At 39.9% G+C, this 18,127-nt stretch overlaps 1 protein-coding gene and 1 long non-coding RNA gene across 3 annotated transcripts in view; one reads left to right on the forward strand and one right to left on the reverse strand.

Moving 5' to 3' along the window:
- The window catches only part of SGCD (sarcoglycan delta), a 697,628-nt gene that overhangs the window by 648,981 nt on the left and 30,520 nt on the right, over positions 1-18,127 (forward strand). The gene's annotated exons all lie outside the window — the stretch shown is intronic.
- Positions 136-17,170, reverse strand: LOC129636653 (uncharacterized). Its single transcript, XR_008707061.1, has 5 exons — positions 17,053-17,170; positions 15,866-15,935; positions 12,566-12,729; positions 10,306-10,378; positions 136-272 (listed from the first exon to the last, which is right to left on the reverse strand). It is a non-coding gene; the product is annotated as an uncharacterized LOC129636653 (long non-coding RNA).

Genomic DNA, 18,127 nt, shown 5'->3' on the forward strand with positions numbered 1-18,127 from the left:
ATTGTCTTCCACGAAACTAATTGCTGGTACCAAAAAGGTTGGGGAAGGCTGCATTAGGGGATAAGTCAGGTAATGTGTGTGTTTCCCTTATTCTCCCGAATCTGCATGGCGCACTGTGGCTTGGGGGTTCAGAGTGCAGCTTGGAGTCCAAGGTCAGTCCTCAATTCCAGCTCTGCCACATCAACCCCTATGGCTTTGGACAAGGTATTTCACCTCTGGGTGTTTTTTTTCATCCATAAAACAGAGATGATAGCAGTATCTCTCTCCAAGTCCTAGAAGGATTAAAAGGAAAAAGACCACAAGTCTTTTCACAAATTCTTTCCTGTAGTGTTCTTTCCTGCCCCTCCTTCACCTCCTGACAGCTCCTTATCCTTTACATCACAACTCAAGAGTTGCCCCTTTAGGAAAGCCTTCTATGCCTTCCCTAATGAGGGCAAATCTCCCTAATGTGGATTTCTTTAACCCTGTGCATTTATCCTTAGTCATATTTGTCGTCCTAATTTTTCACTGATGGTCATGACTTTTGAATGGATCTTTCTCCTTAGACTGTGTATAAGTCAGCTTTCTCCAGAGAATTAGAACCCAGAGGATAGGTGCATGGTAGTAAGAAAGAGGTTTATTTTTAGGAACTGGTTCACACCATGGAGGCTTGGCAAGTTCAAACTCTGCAGGGTAGGCTGGCAGGCTGGATACCCAGGGAAGAGTGGCAGTTTGAGTGCAAAGGCAGTCTGTTGGCAGAACTCTCTCCTCTTCCAGGGAGGTTCGTCTTTTTCTACTCTTAAGGCCTGTGATGATGGGATGAGGCCCACCCACATTGTGAAGAGTCATGTCCTCTGCTCATAGCCTACTGATAGTCCTCATTTGAAAACAATACCTTCACAGCAACATCAGGAGTAATATTTAAGCAAATGTCTGGATGCCCTGGCCAAACCAAATTGATACATAAAATTAACTATCACAGATTGTAACCTGTATGAAGACAAGATTCTCACACTGCTGCCTAGTGAACCTAGTACATTGTCATCTCTTAGTAAATTATGAGGGAACAGCACCTAAATGCAAGGCCCAGCACCTAAATGCAGTTAGTGGTAGATGGTGTTAATCTTTAAAATCAGAACTTTTAGTAGTGTTAGAAGTATAAGGAGGAGATATCCAGCACCCAGGATTTTAAATGGTTCTTGTAGATGAAGGCGAGTTTTCAGAACATCCACTGGCCATGGCCATCCTCACAAGGTCTTCAAGGGGGACAGTGGCCCTGAAGTGGAAGCAAGCTTGGTGTGTTCAGCAAACAGCAAGGTAACTGATGTGGCTAAGACAGAGTGACCAAAGACAGCGCTGTCCAGCAAGGAGGCTACAGAGGCAGCAGCTGGCCAGTGCTATAAGCCTGAACGTTTGTGAAGGCTGGGTGACATTGTGTCCACTTGTGGGTTTTGAGCCCAGCAGTGAAATCAAGGCTTCCAAGAATCAGAGGGGATCCAGCAGAGGGTCCCCTGCAACACCTGACCCAAAAGTACATTCTTCTAAAGAGAGATTTATCTTCTAATTCACCCAAAGGTACCTTTTGTTCATAAAGCCTGCCTTCTAAGGATTGCTTTGGCTCAGATGTGCCAGCTTTAAAAATCTTGGCTTCTGTGAGGAGAAAAGCAAGAAGACCAGTTAAATAGGTGCTTGCAAAATCCAGGGACGATAAGATGGTGGCTCGGACCAAGGTGGTAGCACTAGAGTTTTTCAGAAGTGCTCAGATTTCAAATGTATATTGAAAGCACAGACAGTGGAATTTTCTGACATAATACTGCATGACTGTAAGGGAGAGGAGTCAGTGATAACCCCCAATGATTTTTGCCTAAGCAACTGGAAAGATGAGGTTACAGACAGCAGAGATAGAGACAGTTGCAATAGAATCACAGGCATAGGGGCTGGGACTGCAGAAATTAGGAATTTAGGTGCAATGTGTTAAGTTTACTATGCCTGTGTATATCCAGGTGGAAAAGCTGAGTAAGCATCAAGAGATACAAGTCTAGAGTTCAGGGCAGAGCCCAGACAGATGCCAATAAGGGCGTCATCCATGTAGAGAGTATATCTAGGCCAAGAAATGCATTAAAATCAGCTGGATGGTGAGTATTGACTGAAGTCAGGGACATAAGGAGGAACTACCAGTAAGATATGAGAAGAATTGAGAGAGAACTGTTCCTGAACCTCAGCCTTGTACATTTCAAAATGAAAGGAGTGATGGACAGTGTCAATTACTGCCAAAACTGGCTAATGAGACTGATACTGAACCACTGGATTTGTCCCCATGCTGGATAATAATCAAATATTTCAGGTGGTAACATCAAAGGGAAAGAAGTTAAGCAGTAGCTGGAGGGGTATTTGGGATCCACAGAGATAATACAACAAGTTTGTGTTAAATGAGGATGATGCAGGAGAGAAAGGGGATGGAACAGGAGAGGAGAGAGAGCTCTGGGGAGAGAAGGATGTAATTGTAGGGTTTAACCTGGGCGTATGGAGAACTAGACCTGGTGGAAGGAGAGAAAGCATAGTATAGATGCAGGTTGATTGGGTGATGGAAACATATGGAACTTTGCTGCTGCTGTCCTTATCTTAGTGAAATAGAAACAAGGTCACTAGCAGAAAGGAAAAAAAAAAAAAGACTCTCACTTTCCCATTGGATCCCAGGACCACCCAAACTGGACTTATGAAGAACAAGAGCCATTGATCACAGAAGCAATGGACTATTATTGTTTGAATGACTGAGTAATCCTTATAAGGCTTGAGTGTACTCTAGTTTATTTCTAGAGTGGAATCGCATCTGACAGACAAAGGAAACTGCAAATAAATTCTGCTCTTTACTCACATCTCTCAAAGAACATAATGCGGAACCCACCTCACAGTCTTTAGCATCTCACATTGTCACCTGCATCTTCCCCTCTTAGTCCACCTCGTAAGGCAGTTATCCCATGCCTGTTTCCAAACAACACTCTGCCAGTGCTGCAACCCACATGGTAGGTGACTCTCATCTGCACCCCTCTTTGTCTGGATTTTGTTAGGTAGACCAAATTTGTCTCTAGTGTTTCTCCATTCTGAAAACTATAGAAGGAAAAAAAGCAGCAAACGTAAATCTGCTGGGAAAAGAACATGGAAAGCAAGGCCTTATTTGGGGGCTGACATGGAGAGGAGGGAAAGCTGTGGACACTCACACTTTAATAATTTTTGTCTTGTCACAACAGCAATCAAATCCCCAATGACAGTGTTGTCATAAAATCTATACAGCCCCTACCCTGGGCTTTGGTCTCAGCCTGTTTTCTGGGCTACAGACTCAGATTCACCACAATCCTTCCGCAGCTGTTCAGCTCCTCTTATCACCCTGTGTTTTACTACCTCTTTCTAAGCTTAAAATGCAGCATTTTATACCAAATATAGACCCTCAGAGAAGGAAGTGTGGAGGTCCTCTTACCCAGCATTTCATGCTGTTCTGGCATCATTCTCATAACTTCCCTGACACCTAGCCATTGGCCTCACTATATCCTAAGGCAGCCCATTCCATTAACGGAATGTGTTACATTCCAATGAGCTAAATCTCTCTACTTCTAACCCCTGATTCTCTGACTTAGCTCTGGGGCTACACAGAACAAACCCATCCAGTCCCCTTTGTGTAGGGAACTAGCCATCTTCTTTCCTCCATCTTGTCTCCTCTAACTGTTCAGACAGCATCTGAATCACAAATCAATCTACACTGAGAATGAAAGCTTTTTGCAGTCTTTACCTGCTAGTAAATTAAACATGAAAGAGAATATACCTGCTTCAAGTAGAGTTCCAAATAGCCTTTTGCTAAGGGAGGATTAAGAGCTCCTTTAATGCCTATATAAAATCCAATGAAAAGGTTAAAGCTGGATGAAATTGTATTTTTGAATGATGTATCTAGCATGAATACTACAAGGAAAGAAAGGGGAGGGGCATGATTATTTGAAGTTGAGAGGCAAGATTAGGGAAAGAGCTATTCACGTGCATCCCACTGAAGTGTAATCTCAGTCCTGCTCCTCTACGTTTTTATTCAGTGTCTGCACATTCCAGTGATTGAGCTAGGTGTTAGGATAGCAGTGGTGAGCATTCCTTCACTTATAAATTCAACAAATATTTCCTGTGGACCTGCAACCTGCTAGCACCATTCTACCAAAGGGATACAAAACTGAACAACACAATCAGAAAAAAAAAATCGCTTTTCCACTTAATATTCTAGGGAGGGGGAAAGAACTTCACAAATAAATGTAAAACTCTAATAGTTACAAACATGTAGGAAGGGAGTAAGGAGGATTGAGGTCAGAGATGAAACTTGAGGGGTTGGGAGAATCCAGATAATATAGGGATTTGTGAGTCATGTAAAGAATTTCCATCTCTGGCTACGAGCAGTGAGGACCCACTGAAATGTTTTAAGCTAGATATGTGTGTTTAGTAGGATCTAGTTTCTATTAAGGAGAGAATGGATTTAATGTAGAGAATGGATTGGAGGAGACCATGGTGAATACAGGAAATTATTACAGTGATTCACAGAAAAGATTTTTGTTACTTGGACCAGAATGATAGCAATGGGTATAGAAACAAAGCGACAGATTTAAGAGATCTTGAAGAGAAAACCGATGGGCATCACGGTGATTTGAATTTAAGAGGCAAGGGAGAGCAAGTGTGTTTTCTTTTCAAATATATAAGTTAATCTTACTTCATTTTTAAAATAATTGTATTGGAGCATAGTTGGTTTACAATGTTGTTAGCAAAGTGATTCAATTATACATATACATATATTTGGTCTTTTTCAGATTCTTTTTTCATATAAATCATCATAGAATATTGAGTAGCATTCCCTGTGCCATATAGTAAGTCCTTGTTTATCTATTGTGTGTATAGTGCTGTGTGTATGCTCATCCCAAGCTCCTGATTTAGCCCCTGCCCCACATTTCCCCTTTGGCAACCATGAGTTTTTGATATCTGTCAATCTGTTTCTGTTTTATAAATAAGTTCATGTGTATCATTTTTAATTAATTCCATATATAAGTGATATTATATGATATTTGTCTTTCTCCGTTTGAATATGGCAATCTCTAGGTCCATGTATGTTGCTGCAAATGGCAATATTTTGTTTTTATGGCTAATATTCCATTGTACCTATGTACCACAGTTTCTTTATCCATTCATCTCTCGATGGACATTTAGGTTGCTTCCATATGTTGGCAGTTGCAAACAGTGCTGCAGGGAACACTGGGGTGCAGGTATCTTTTCTAGGTATGATTTACTCTAGATACATGCCCAGGAGTGGGACTGCTGGCTCATATGATAGCTCTATTTTTAGTTTTATATGGACTGTTCTCCATAGTGGCTGCATCAATTTACATTCCCACCAACAGTGTGGGAGGGGTCTCTTTTCTCCACAGCCTCTCCAACATTTATTGTTTGTAGACATTTTAATGACAGACATTCTGACCGGTGTGGTTTGATTTGCATTTCACTAATAAGTAGTGATGTTGAGTATTTTTTTATGTGTTTTTTGCCCATCTGTACGTCTTCTTTGGAGAAATGTCTATTCAGATCTTCTGCCCATTTTTTTTTGAACAGTTAAAATTAGTTAATTTTATTTTATGTAAATTATAACTTAATAAAGGTATCTTTTGAAAAAGTGTTTAAAGAAGATTTTTACAAATATTAACCAAGTTATACACATATGTGCAACATGTACCAAACGGTAGACATCTCAACAGTGATGTCTTAGAATTTTATAAACTTGGTCTTGTCACTGCCATGCAAAAATCATTCCATGTATGATATGAAGTTTGTAACAACATCTACTATTGGTGCAAAAGAATGGAGCAGAGACAAGAATAGGATGGGACCCTATGTCTGAGGAGGTCAAACTGCATTAATGTCACTCTTCAGCAAAGATCCATGATAGTGACAAGGAGAATTAGTTTGTGCTAGACATCCATCAGTTCACCATCTGGAATATCCTACTTTTGAAGTTAAACAAGAAATCTTGTCTCTTGGCAACTGATATAAGCCCTAATAGTGGCTTATAAAGCACAACTGTCCAAGTAGTGCTACAATTTTAAAAATAACAAGGAACACAAAGATGCCTTTGCAGGTCATCTCACATTCAAAGATAAAGCTATCTTCCACTAGCGTGGAGAGATGAATCGTCACAGCATACAACTGTGGGATGCTGCCATATTATAACAGAACGTGTAAGGGATTCACTAAAAATTCATATCTTTTAAATATATTTGACCTATTTATTACTGCTTGTCCCCATGAGAATGATGACACTCCGCCATGACAGGGACTTTTGTTTTTGTTGTTCACTGCTGTATCCCTAGCACCGACTACGTAGACATAATATATTCATTTAACAAATGTTTATTGAACAATTACTGTATGCTTGGCATTGTTCTAGGTGTTCTGCCCATTTTTTGATTGGATTTTCTGATATAGAGTTGCATGAGCTGTTTGTATATTTTGGAGATTAATCCCTTGTCAGTGGCTTTATTTGCAAATATTTTCTCCCACTTTGTGGGTTGTCTTTTCATTTTGTTTATGGCTTCCTTTGCTGTGTAGAGATTTTAAGTTTAATTGGGTTCCATTTGTGTTTATTTCCATTACTATAGGAGGTGGATCCAAAAAGATACTGCTGTGATTTATGTCAGTGTTCTGCCCATGTTTTCCTCTCAGTTTTTATATGTATAGTGTCTGGCCTTGTATTTATGTCTTTGATCCATTTTGAGTTTATTTTTGTGTATGGTATTAGAGTGTTCTAATTTCATTCTTTTACATGTAGTCCAGCTTTCCTGCACCACTTATTGAAGAGATTGTCTTTTCGCCATTGTGTATTCTGCCTTCCTTTGTCATAGGTTAGTTTGACCATAAATACGTGGGTTTATCTCTGTACTTTCCATCCTTTTCCATCACCAAAATAGCGACCTCTGTGAGAGCTCAAGCTAATCATTCTTTGTAGCCTCTACCACCACTGTCCTCTCCCCACCACCAGTGAGCCATAGCCAACCTCATCTCCCCAGGAGCACCTCCAAGATTGGAGTCTCGGTTTCCTCCTGCACTGTGGAGCTTCTGACTGAAGTCCCTCTGGCCTTCAAAGATGCTCTTGGGGCTTTTGTTGCCTAGGGAAGATTGGAGCCCGTATACTCCTGGGACAAAGCTTGGCACCTACCCATGCCAGTCCCCTGGAACTCCTGTAACCAGTGTCCTGTTGCCTGGGGGTACCAACAGGGAAAGAAGCTTTTATGGTGGGCCTGCCCCACTACTCGTGCCTCCACTGTGGATGAGCATCTCAGGCTGGGGAGTACAGAGCAGCTGTGCCCACCTTCTGTGCAGGTTACTCTCTGCTTTGCCCTCCTCCTGAAACTTGTTGCTGCACTCTCCTTGGCTTCAAAGCTCCCCCTCCATCCAGGCTGATCTTCCTGCTGGCAAGGAATCTTCCCAAGGTATGGGGACATTTCCTTCTTCACAGCTCTCTCCCCAAGGTGCAGGTCCTATACCTTCCCCTACTGATTCCTTTTTTTCCCCTTTGTCCTACTCCATTACATGGACGTTTTATTGCCCTTTCAGAAGTCTGCGGTCTTCTGCCCTGTTCAGTAGATATTCTGTGTGAGTCACTCCTCTTGGTGGTGTATTTTTTGTTTTCATGTGAGAAGGTGAGCTCCCCATGCTGCTTCTCTGCCGTCTTTATCCTGTCCTCTGTGTTGGCATTTTAAAGGGTTATTTTTGGAGGATAAGTACTTATTTGTGACTTCCTGAAAACATATAGACCTCATCTGAATAGACAGAACCACATAGAAATCAACCCAAGCCCATCCTTCAGGAGGGATCTGGAGATATTTGCAAAATCCCTCTCCTTAAATATCCTCCAGCTTGAGATCTCCAAGTGAGCCTTGCTGAGAATGTATTTTTTTGTGCATATCGTGGTAAAATATAACTGCTCTAAGATTTTTCTGCCAGCATGCTCATTTTTAATAAGGTTTTCATGCATTGCTCCACAGGCCTTCTGCTGTATCAAGAATGCATTCTAGGTAGTGATCAAGAGTGGCAGTGCCACTCACTGGACTAGCAAACACCATGACAAAGCCAGATCTGGAGAGGAAAGGCCATGGTTAAAGTGGGGACATGTTGAGTTTGAATGTCTGAGATGAAACAATAATGGGAGTATTGATAAGTAACATAAGTCTGGATTTCTAAGGAATTACCCAGAATGACAACACTCAGAATGATTTTGGCTATGGCAAGGAAGGATCATGCTAGATCAAGGAGCAGCATGCAATTTATCCTTGGAAGGCTGGGCTAGAGACACCCTATTCTGAGCTTCTGGATTTATTAAGAGGTGGTCTTAGAACCATTTGGGTATCTAATACAAGTTATCTTGGTACAGAATCAATTGTTTATAAGACACAAGAATATCAGATAAAATTGAAAGGTAGGTGGACTCCATGAACAGGAATGGGGACGCCATCTGGAAGTAAGGCAATTATCCTTTCTCTGTACATGAGTATTCCCTGCTTCTGTTGTAGATGAAACAAACTGGCCACCTCAGTCCTAATCAGAGTGGTCAACAGAGACAGGCTAGTCCCATAATCAACTCCAAGTCTTCAGGGTAAAAAACCATATTGACACATCTTGCAACACATGCCAACCCTAGTACAAACATGCCAGCACAGGGCATCTTTCTACAACAGCCCACTGCAGAGGCTGCAGGGGCAGAGTCTCTGAGAAAGGACAGAAACAGGCCTGACCAATTGACTAATATGTCTGCAGCAGAGTATAATTAACGCTCATCCAATTTGTGAAGGGAACAAAAGCTCTCTGCTTTACAATCAACTCTTAATTATCTTGATGGGTATTAATTTGTACATCCATATTTCTCCTTGGTTAATTATTAATCTTATGGTTCCTGTCTACCATATTTTCTAACTCTCATTTTCCTGGCATCTAATAAAACCTGTTACTGGATCTTCATATTTCCTTTTCAAATTCTGGTCATCTCCCCAAGAATTTTACACCTCTCAATTGTATTTGTGTCACTGTTTGATCTTGTCTTGTGTCTCATTTTTATGTGATCCATCTTGACGGTGGCTATGCTTAAAAATTCTGAAAATCCCTGAAATATTTTAAACCTATTTGCATTTTTATTTCTTTTTCAAAGACCTATGAGGGTGGTGAACCTCAGACGCTGATACAACTGCCCACTCAGACAGTCATCTTTCCTGAGAGTGCCACGAGCCAGCCCCTAAGTTCCACCTGCCTCCATCCTGTGTTGTCATGCTTAGTAAATGACAACATAAAGACATCAATCTGGATGGCATTTTCTCCCTCTGGATCAGCCCTTTTAACCTGCCTGCCACTTCTTGTAATATTTTAAGCCAGATAGTCTCTCCAGTTAAAGACCCTTCAGAGGACAGATTCCACACCCCTTTCTTGGTCCTAAAGGCCTTTTCTCACCTCTTCAGCCCCTATTTCACCACTATCCATCCCCACCTCACCCTATTCTTCATGCATAACACACTCTTAGGTTTGCTCTGCCGAAGATATCCCCATGTTCTATTACTTTCTCCTGGGGCGGTTTTCCCAATCTCCCCACTCCCAGATCATATCCTCTACCTTGTCTGACTTCTCTTACAATCAGTGTTCTTGCTACCACATCTCAGCTGTAAGTTTACAGGTTTGTCTTCTCCAGGTGAGTCGGTGTAATGAGCACCAATTTTAGAACCAGAGTGCTAGGGTTCAGATTCAAGTTTTGCTGCTACCTGAGTTATGTGAACATTGGCAAGTTGTTTAACCTTTCTGTGCCTCAATTTTCCCAAAAAGAATCTCTTAAATAGTACTTAATTATATAGTCTCAACACTTAGCACATGCCTAGTACATAAACTAGTAAATTTCTTTAGAACAGTGCTCTATATTTAATCAATTAATATTTGATTAACAGCAGATGTGATAGAATGCAGACAGACCGATACTATCCTCTGGTCAATTCTCAAAGACAGAGAGTGATCCAAAATGTTGGTAAAAATTCAGATGACGTGATAATGTCAGAATATTGGTATTTCCAGGTACATATATGCTAGTATATACTTAAGCATACTGCAAAGAATAAAAACCTTGAAGTTAGATTTAAGTTTGAATCCCATCTCTGTTGCTTACCTGTATTTTCTATAAGGTAAATAAATCATTTTTCTTCCTCTATCTCATTCCATAAATAATAACAATATTATATATTTTAAGCCACAGACTAAGTAAGATTATATGTATAAATTACCTACCTCAGTGGCCAACAGGGAAGGTAATCAATGTAATTTGCTTGATGAATCACCTTCTGTCTTTTATAGAAGTTTCCTTTCAAAGTAAAAATACAGAAGGTAGTTTGAGGAGATCAGAACAGGTAAAAATTTTTGCTTTATGTTATGAAGTTACTTGACTACATTGACAAATAGCTAATGTCTTTGAACACAAAATGTTCCAGGGACTGTTCTCAGTGTTTTACCATCAGTATCTCATTTAATCCTCCCCAAAGCCTGTAAGGTCTGTACTAATATTATCATCAGGTGGCAGAGGCTAAACCAAAGTTTGGAGAACTTTTTAAAGACCAAAAGATCATCAGAAAGAAGGAAAAATGACTTACTAACAAATACCAAAGTCTTTTCTAAAACCCATGGTGACCTGATACCATAGAATGAGAAGGAAGCAGTTGACCAAGGTGGATAGATTTTTCTTTGCTCAGATACTGGGGCTTCTCATAGTCATGTATAAGGGCAAACTTTTTGTAAGAGGTGGACCGCTTCAAAGGCTTAGCGTTAGTAAAAGCCTCCTACTTTATACCAACAGCCTCCAGACAAGGCTCTTTGAAATAGTAGTTATTCACTTGTTAGCCAACAGGTGGGCCACTAGTTACCTAAGAGCATTATTTTTCAACTTCACTGTGTACAACAGTTATGTGACCTTATCCAATTACCCCAGGATTCAATGACATTAATAAACATGCTCTAAAATCATCTGGGTTGCAGAAACATCCCTTTTATTGTAGATTTGCACCATAACTGTTGGAAATTACCTGATGATTAATGTTGTCTAACCTGGGGAACTATATTGTAATGAAGTTCAGGATTTATTGAAAAATACAATAATAATCCTCTATCTTTGTTTACATCTGTAATTAATGTAGTTCAGGAGGGAGCCCTTGAAACCTTATATAAGCAAGATTTATCCCCATTGGAATAGATTGCAGCCATATGTCACCATTCAAAAGGTAATTGGTACATTTCATTAGAAAGTAATTGAAAAAAAAGATTTATTTTAATGCCTTGTAATAAATAATCTCGATAAACACTATTGTTAGCAGAGATATCTGCACTGTAGAAAGATTTTGCATCAGAATATGGTATATACTACATATCATTCTTGGATTTTTCTAAGAAGTTTTTACTTTGTTGTGACTCTGAAGGAAGGATAGCCTCTTATTATGCTATTGGCTTTCCTCTGGGGTCTAGACCTTCTCATTATGGTCACATACCTCTCTGTTCTCATAATTTTCCTTATGACAAAGCCCTGGTTTATTCTATATCACTCAAAAGACAATCCTCCACACATATGAACAGAAATGTTTCTAATGGTGGTTTGGAGCACAGTCCTAAGAGACTGGGCTACAAAGTCTCAGACTTTGGCTGAATGGACATTATGATAGACATATGTCTTAGGATTTTAGAAAGCATTAAACAAGTTGATATACACAAAGGCTTTAAACAAATTCTTGTTATACAAGAGACACTCAATGAATGCTGTGGTGGTTTAGTCGCTAAGTCATGTCCAACGCTTGCGATCCCATGGGCTGCAGCCTGCCAGGCTTCTCTGTCCATGGGATTCTCCAGGCAAGAATACTGGAGTGGGTTACCATTTCTTCTCCACAATGAATGGTATACTTAGTACGCTTAGTATGATTACACTCTCTCTCAGGGTCTTGCTATCCTGAGCCTTTGAGGAGACATCCTCAGTTCCAGGGTGTGCTTTTATTTAAATTGCATTGTAAAAGCAAAAGTAGTTTTTTACCAGCATTTTTCCCCCATTTTCATTTTTTTATGTGATGAAAATAAACAAGCGCATGAAGAACAGAGAAAACTGCACCCTTCTCAACACTAGCTATGACTAAAAAGACCTTCTCACTCCCAACTAAAGTCTCTGAGGTAAAAACAGATCAATAATTATTTTGAGACTTTTACGACTCTGTGAGCTACTTATACAGAGTAATACAATCCCACTTACTTCCTCATCTCAGTTTGTTGAGAGCAAAATAATCCCCAAAGCCATCTGCAGATTGAGATAAAATCATGCTTTTAACAGAGGACCAACTGAAATAGCAAAACAATGGCAGAAGAGAAGTGAATTAAATAATTTTCTTTCTACATCTCTGATAATCAAGCCACGTTCAAGAGTTTTTCTCTGCCTATCACAACTGTATCATGATAGAATAGTTCAGACCTGTGCTATATAATCATAGCTCTATAAAGTGACTGTTAGAATCCTCATTACCTTTATTTTATAGTTGGGGAAGGTGAGCTCTTATCCAAGATCGTACAGTCACTGTGTGGAATGTCAGGCCCCAAGTTCTGAGTCTCCTTACTCTGCTTCATTTCAGTGCTGTGCTTCTCAAATTAGGATCCAGAACACCATAATCTTCCTGGAGAATGTTTTGCCTAAAAATTTTAAGGTAGAAATCAAATAATTTAATTATACATTAAATCACTATTTTTCCATTAAATAGGGACATTTTATACTCCATAATGCACTAAATCAATATTCCTTTCAAAGATACATGCAAGAAATGTCAAAGAAACATTGGACTTTTAATGGGTCCTGTGCCCCACAGAAAAGTATGAACCCTGTATGATGATAATTCAGTGGAAGGCTTTGAGAAGGCTATCTTGAAGCCAGATGGTCCTGGTTACCTGAGTCCCACCTCTGAGAGTCAATACCTGGGTAGCCTTGCATGAATCATTCCACTTTACTGAACCTCATTTGTTTAACAGGAATTCTACCACATACTGCTTAGGAAGTCCTAAGGATTCCTTAGACCATGTGAAAATCCAAAAGCATAATAGGTGTTCAGTATACAGTGAAAGTGTTAGTCACTCAGTTGTGTCCATCTTTGCAACCCCATGGACTGTAGCCCACCAGGCTCCTCTGTCCATTGGATTTTCCAGGCAAGAATACTGGAGTGGGTTGCCATTCCCTTCTCCAGGGGATCTTCCCAACCCAGGGATCGAGCCCAGGTCTCTTACATTGCAGGCAGATTCTTCACCATTTGAGCCACCAGGAAAGCCCCAGTACATAGTAGTCATCATTATTAAAACATGCCCTCTGGTTTGTTCAGCCACTGGTTCCCACATAATCCCCAAGCTAACTACTCTGAGCCCAAGAAAGAACCACTGGCCCCTCTCCATTTTGCTTTCAAAACTATTTCTAGGAGGGATTGGGGCCAGGAGGAGAAGGGGACGACAGAGGATGAGATGGCTGGATGGCATCACCTACTCAATGGACTTGAGTTTGCGTAAACTCTGGGAGTTGGTGATGGACAAGGAGGCCTGGCATGCTGCAATTCATGGGGTCACAAAGAGTCGGACATGACTGAGCGACTGAACTGAAGGTATTATTTTGAATAAAAGGGGATCCCTAAAATGGGCTGTGACAAATTCCAAAGTATGTAAACTAGATATTAACTAGCTTATTTATTTTATGGCTGGACCCAAAATAGAAAATTTCAATTAAAACCATATAGAAAACCATTCACTTTAAATTTATGTTATCTAAAGTGTTTCCGCAATGGCTCAGCAGGTCAAGACTCCACCTGCAATGCAGGAGATGTGGGTCAGATCCCTCAGTTCAGAAGATCCTCTGGAGGAGGAAAATGGTAATCACTCCAGTGTTTTTTAATTAAATTTATCTATTTTTAATTAAAGGATAATTGCTGTGCAATATTGTTTTGTTTTCTGCCAAACCTCAACATGAATCAGCTATAGGTATACATATGTCCCCTCCCACCTCCCTCCCCTCTAGGTTGTTACAGCGCCCCAGTTTGATTTCCCTGAGTCATACCGCAAATTTCTATTAGCTATCTATTTTACACATGGTAATGTACATGTTTAGAAAATCCCATAGACAGAGGAGCCTGGCAGGCTACAGTCCAAAGGGTCGCAAAGAGTTGGACACAACTGAGCAACTAAACACACACACATTATCTAAAATGCCTTTCAACACAAATAAAGTGCTCTGTAAGTTTTTATTATAATTTACTTTTACCCCCAAGCCCTAACACTTCATCCTGTTACTGTAATGTTCATTCCCAGTCAATAAAGGCAGTTTTAGAGTAGGGTTTAGAAGTATGCTTTCTGGTGCAAGAGCTGCGGTTGAAACATCTCTGCTGCTTCCTCCTAGTGATGTAACCTTAGGCTTATCATCCCCCTCAAACTCACTTTCAAACTAGGATCATTAACAATTATGGTGTAATGACTTCCTTCTAGAATTGTTTTACTGAGCACAGTCCCTAGAACATGTGGTACGTATGCAATATTTTTTAGCTATACTTTTATATAAAATAGCTTTTACAAAATTAAACTTGAATTAAGCATAGTTATTCACATATGAAACATTAATTTTCACTTTTTAGTCTTCTAGGAACTATGTAGCTCACCTGTAGTTCCCCACAGATAGAGGTTCCCGTGGATACGTGCACAGTTTCTTCACTCAAGTCTGACTCTTTGTGACCCCATGGACTGTAATTATCCTGGCAAGAATACTGGAGTGGGTTGCCACTTCCTCCCCTAGGGGATCTTCCCAACCCAGGGATCAAACCTGCATCTCCTACACTTGCACACAGATTCTTTACCACTTCAGCCACCTGGGAAGCCCAGAGTTTTCCTGTACAACATGTAAACAAACAGATAAAGAGAATTCCTTAAGATGTCTACTGATTGTTAGCACTGAGGATGAAGATATCGTGACAACCTCACTCAGGGTAGGAGGGCTCTTTCATGATAATCATGTCAGGCAACACACTCATTTGCTATTCATCTTCCAAAATCTGTAATGAGGTATATTTTAGGGCTGAGCAAGGCAGCCTTCCATTTGCTGCCCCAGTCGCCTCATTGTGTGCAGGAGACCAGGTCCCCATGGCCATGTAGCAAGTTAGTGCCGAGGGGCTGAACTGACTTCCAATTCTGATCAAAGCTAGTGATTTCATTTAAAAGAGAAATCTAAATAATATTTCTTAATTTTCATTCTTAATTAAAATAACTGACAGCCTAGCTCTTTGTTACACATGGAGTCAGGTTAGCTGCATGGGTCATTAAACATTCTGAGAACATTAGGTCTTATTGAAAAGACTTGAAAGTTATTACTCTCATTAATAGTGTGGAAATGTTCATCATTTCTTTGATATGCAAATCAATTATTTGGTTTTTATCTCACTTGAGAAAGAATCTCCAAATGCGAGGAATATAATACTTTGGAGATGGTAGGGTGCAGAACTAGAGAGTTTCTCTGGAAAGAGCAATTATGATGTCTGTAGTTTTATATGCAGTCAACTTGGAAACCTCAGGTTGTGAGAAACAGGATTTCCTGCAAAATCCAACCATCTAATCACCATTCAGAAGCCCATGTTAGACTCCTAATGCACAATATTTGTGATCAGTTTTTACCTCTGGCAGAAGTAACTGACAAATTCTACCCAAAACCTGTCAAGAGTTTTCCCCTCTCAAAGTCATTGACATTTTAGTAAATCTTAAAACAGTAAAAATAGAGTATGGAAGAACAATGGACTTCTAAGTCACTTACCTTTGAAATTTTTGACATCCAAGCTTTTTTCAAAGTCTGCATGGGGCCACTATGTAAACCAGGATGTCTCCTATGGATAATGAAATGTTAAGAAACCCAGAGGGGTTTAGGAGAGGGAAAAACAGAAAAGGAATCATCTGTTCTAACCAATTGAGGAGTAGAAATGAATAGATATTTCATTTATATCTGGATAAATACAGTAATATAAACTATCACCTATCACTACATCCTATGCACTTGATGAAAACTTCATCATCTATATTTCCACATTTCAGCTTCCTAACAGTCTTGGGAGGGAGATACTCTTATCCATACAGAATATGAGAAACTGCTAAGCCTCAAAAAAGCTTAGTTAGGGACTTCCCTGGCAGTCCAGTGAAAACTTTGCTGTGCAGGGGTCTCTGGTTTGACCTCTGGTTGAGGAGCTAAGATCCCACATGCTTCAGGGCCAAAAAAACAAAAACAAAACATAAACAGAAGCAGTATTGTAACAAATTCAAAAAAACTTTGGAAAAGTAGGTAAGCCTTTTTTTGTTTTAAGTCAAACACCCATCAGATGGAGGTGCTTGGACTCAAAATCGTGATTCTAAAGCTCAAGCTTTAAACATTATCCTCTATTCCTATCCAAGAAAGATTGAAATATTTAAGAGGGCGATCTATGGCCTTCATGGACAAACTAAAAGGAACATATTACATGAAACCAACTACAACCCAACTACAACAAGTCAGAATGGGTAGTTACTAGCAAAATGGGCCACAAACTAAGGGAGAGATAGATATAAAATTTGGTTTGGGTCTAAACTCAGTATGAACACTCATGTGACGTCCAATTTAATGTTATTACTAGACTGCAATAATAAATTGTCCAGAATCATACCAAGATGGTAAGGGGAGAGTGTTTTTTTTTTTTTTTTTTTTGTCCTGGATCTTACTCAGAACATACTCACAGCACTGTATTCAATGCTAGGTAACAGAATCTAAGAGGTACATTGATTCAACAAATAATTATTGAATGCCAGGTAACATTCTTGATGCTGGGCATAAATATAGTGTAATTACTACCTTTGTAGAGTTTAGTCTAGAGTAAGAAAGAGACTAAAACAGGGAAACAGACAAGTAATTACAAATTGTCTTCAGTGGCCTGCAGGAACATCACTGACTGAAGGGTGAGAAGGAAACAGACATACCAAGAAGCATAGTAGAGAGCGGAGACAAGTGGATCCACCAGCTGTCCAGGGGCACAGGAAGGTCTCAAGTCCACAGAAAGGTCTTGTTGAAGAAAACCTCAGAATAACTAGGGTGCCTGTTTTATAAATGTGGGGTACCACCATGGAGACTCCATATTACATCACAAGTTACTGGGTGAGACTTCCACCCAGTACATGGAACTAATTTTCAATGACTAGCACCATGGACTAACTAGGAATCAGGGTGCTTGGGTTTGATCTACAACTCTCTAGGCATGTGGCCTGGACCATAACTTTTTTTTTTTTTTTTTTTTAAGAAATGGATGAACTTTTACTTAGTTTCCCTTTGAGACTTTAACAGAAAATGGTGTAATCCCCCACTTACACTTTTCTAAATTGGAGGAAAATTGCTTTACAATGTTGTGTTGGTTTCTGCTATACAACATCACAAATCAGTCATAACTAAATGTACCTTCCTCCTTCAGCCTCCGTCCTACCCCTCGATATCATCACAGAACACCAGGCTGGGATCCCTGTGCTATCCACTCGTTGTCTATTTTACACATGCTAATATATATAAGCTAATGCTGCTTTCCAAATTCATTCTACCCTCTCCTTCAACTGTGTCCACAAAAGACACATGTACCCCAATGTTCATTGAAACACTATTTACAATAGCCAGACCATGAAAGTAACCTAGATGTCCATCAACAGATGAATGGATAAAGAAGTTGTGGTACATCTATACAATGGAATATTACTCGGCCATAAAAAGGAATGAATTTGACTCAGTGATAGTAAGGTGGATAAACCTAGAGCCTATTATACTGAGTAAAGTAAGTCAGAGAAAAACAGATATCATATATTCACACAAAACTCAGCAGTGGCCACAGGATTGGAAAGGTCAGTTTTCATTCAATCTCAAAGAAAGGCAATGCTAAAGAATGATCAAACTACTGCACAATTGCACTCATCTCACAGACTAGTAAAGTAATTTTCAAACTTCTCCAAGCCAGGCTTCAACAATACATGAACCATGAACTTCCTGATGTTCAAGCTGGTTTTAGAAAAGGCA

Source organism: Bubalus kerabau, chromosome 1 (genome assembly GCF_029407905.1).
Source record: "Bubalus kerabau isolate K-KA32 ecotype Philippines breed swamp buffalo chromosome 1, PCC_UOA_SB_1v2, whole genome shotgun sequence".
Classification (NCBI taxonomy): Eukaryota; Metazoa; Chordata; class Mammalia; order Artiodactyla; family Bovidae; genus Bubalus; species Bubalus kerabau.